General features: G+C 43.1%; 1 long non-coding RNA gene across 1 annotated transcript in view; it reads right to left on the reverse strand.

Annotated features, from left to right (window-relative positions):
- Positions 1–2,152: 2,152 nt before the first annotated feature.
- LOC137979262 (uncharacterized) overlaps positions 2,153–2,500 on the reverse strand; it is a 7,023-nt gene continuing 6,675 nt past the window's right edge. The window contains exon 5 of the long non-coding RNA XR_011118285.1: positions 2,153–2,320. This is a non-coding gene — a long non-coding RNA (uncharacterized lncRNA). The remainder of the gene's footprint in view (positions 2,321–2,500) is intronic.

Raw genomic sequence — 2,500 nt, forward strand, 5'->3', positions numbered from 1 at the left:
ATGATGTAATTTCATGACACCCAAAATGCCCAAAAAGAGAACGAAAAAATGAAATAACCACTGAAAACTGTTGAACAACATAAAAGAAACGCAGCAAAAGGAAAGAGAAGCATGGATGGACACAAATTATCTGATAAGATTGAAACGGATTGCCTTGGGGTAATCCTGAAAAAAAAAAAATCGGCCCGACGTTTTTCAAAAGGCAAATCGCCCGGATGAAAGTCGCTTGTACTCAGAATGATCATGTGTGTGATGTAACGATAATTTTATTAGTACCTTAAGGAATTCCACATCACCATTTTCGAGTTTTAAACTCGTGATTAACTAAAGATTTGCCCTAAACACCTTAAAATAACGTAACATAACCCGTTTATAACCTCTTATTTTGGGGGCTGTGGTAATAGCTAGCAAACGAAGTAGTATAAGAATGACCACCCTTCTAGCAGAGCCTTTCTTTTGCTTGCTCGATTTTGGCGTTCTCGAGAAAGGCTCTGCATGAATCGAGTAAGATCTTTATTGAATATGCGCTGCATGTTGCCAGGATACAGTCTCGAACCCAAGCCTAATATGCCAGATCTCTCCGCCATGTTGGTTTTTCATGGTACAGCGGGCTCAATTATAACCATCGGTTTTGTCACTAAACGGACGCTCGCACTGGAAAAACCGGTTTGACGAGAGAAAAACAAGATTGACTAGTCCAGAAGTTCGGGCTGCGGCCGCTTCAAAGAGTTGACACGATTGGGGCAGAGCCTCCTTTTCTCCTCCTCAGTAAAGAAAAAGACAAAAGGAGGCTCTGCTCGCAGGGTGAAGAATGACATACATAGAAAATAATCAGTCAAAGGAAGGAAAGACGGTTAAGCAGAACTTTGTTTATTTAATAAATTTCAAACAGTATTACTTTTACATAAACTTGGCCATGTACAATAAACAAATTTACAAGGGGAGGTCATTTTGCACGGACATGTTGCACCGACACTTTCCAGCGACAAAAAGGTGTGTAGTATACACACTGAGGCGACATGCATCAGAGTCCTGTAGCACGGACAAAATCATTCACAACATTTGCACACTCATGAAAATGTTGCGGGTACATGTTTCAAGGATGTGTTGCAGCGACAAATGCCAGCGACGTGTACCATGAAGTTCAACTTGTTGAACTTCATGGGACACGTCGCGGAGACAAAATAACCCCCAAATTGGTGTTGCGCAATTATAAACCTATCAGTTCAGCAGATGACCATGTCATTACAAAGGCGGCACTTCTTCCTCAGTTATTTAAAGACCCTGAGTGTTGGTCCGGACGGAGTCGAACTCACGACCTCCCGCGTGGCATCCTGGTACGGATGCCGGTAAGGGTAACACGAGGTCGCTTCCACTTTGTCGCTTCCAACTTGTCGCGTTAACCCTAAAGGGAGGGGAACGGGGACTGCCTTGTCGGACTCTCACTGGAGCAGCGCTAGTCTTTGAGGGAGTACTCTTGCAGTTTTGTATCCTTTTGACATTTGCAGTTTACGTTCTTTCCCCCCGCTCCCTCCCCCCCCCCAATTTTCCAAGTTGCCGCTTCCAAATTGTTGCTTCCAAGTTGTCGCAGGAGAAGAACAATATGGCAGCCATGTTGACGAAGTTCGCGTGATTGCACGTGCTTTTTCTTCTGTGAAAAGGGCTAGGGTTAGCCTAACCCTAACTTGGAAGCGATAACGTGTGATCCTTACAGGCTTCCGCATTCCTGGTGCTCAACAACCTGAGCCACGGATCATTAATAGGAGGCTTAAAAACGCCCCGTTTTTAAGTCACGGACGGAAACCGGTTGTGCACATTTCACATCCCAGAACAGTAGTCTCTCCCAGATATTTTAAACTAATCGTCTGTAATAGTGCAAAGATACTTAGCAAAGTAAATGGGGAAGTGTCAAGACAAGTTAAAGAGGAAAACTTCCGGTTGCCTTGGCTCAAAATTGCTTAGGGCTTAAGCTCCCTAATGTCTTTACAAAGGACGACGGATACTAACTACGAGGAACGAACGAAGAAGGAACGATGAAGAAGAAACGACAACTTCATCATTTAGTGACCAAAACAGCGGATCCGCACGGGAAAAACTTCATCACCAGAAAACCAGCCAAGAACAAATGGGGACAAAAGTAAGAAAACAATACTGTCATGGAGCATTTGTTTTATTATTGCATCATGCAGGCATGCAAATACGAAATAATTGTGCTTAAGTGGGTCACATTTGTAACTGATTGTGCAAGCCCAATCGAGTGAATATTTTCCAGCTTTAGGTGGAGTAAATCTTGCCAGGAATGAAACAGGGTTCCTAAAAACTGAAAATAAAGACAAAAAATATTAATGGGAGTTGAAAGCTGTGTATTTGGGAGACCCAGGAGCCCAACTGTCATATCAAGTCTATGTTCATGATTTCCAGAGACAGAGCTATTTTAGAAGCTATTTTTTGTAAGCCTAGTAGCCCTAAGTGGAGACAGTCACTCATTTAATGCGATCAG

The sequence above is a fragment of the Montipora foliosa genome, chromosome 12 (assembly GCF_036669935.1).
Source record: "Montipora foliosa isolate CH-2021 chromosome 12, ASM3666993v2, whole genome shotgun sequence".
Taxonomy (NCBI): domain Eukaryota; kingdom Metazoa; phylum Cnidaria; class Anthozoa; order Scleractinia; family Acroporidae; genus Montipora; species Montipora foliosa.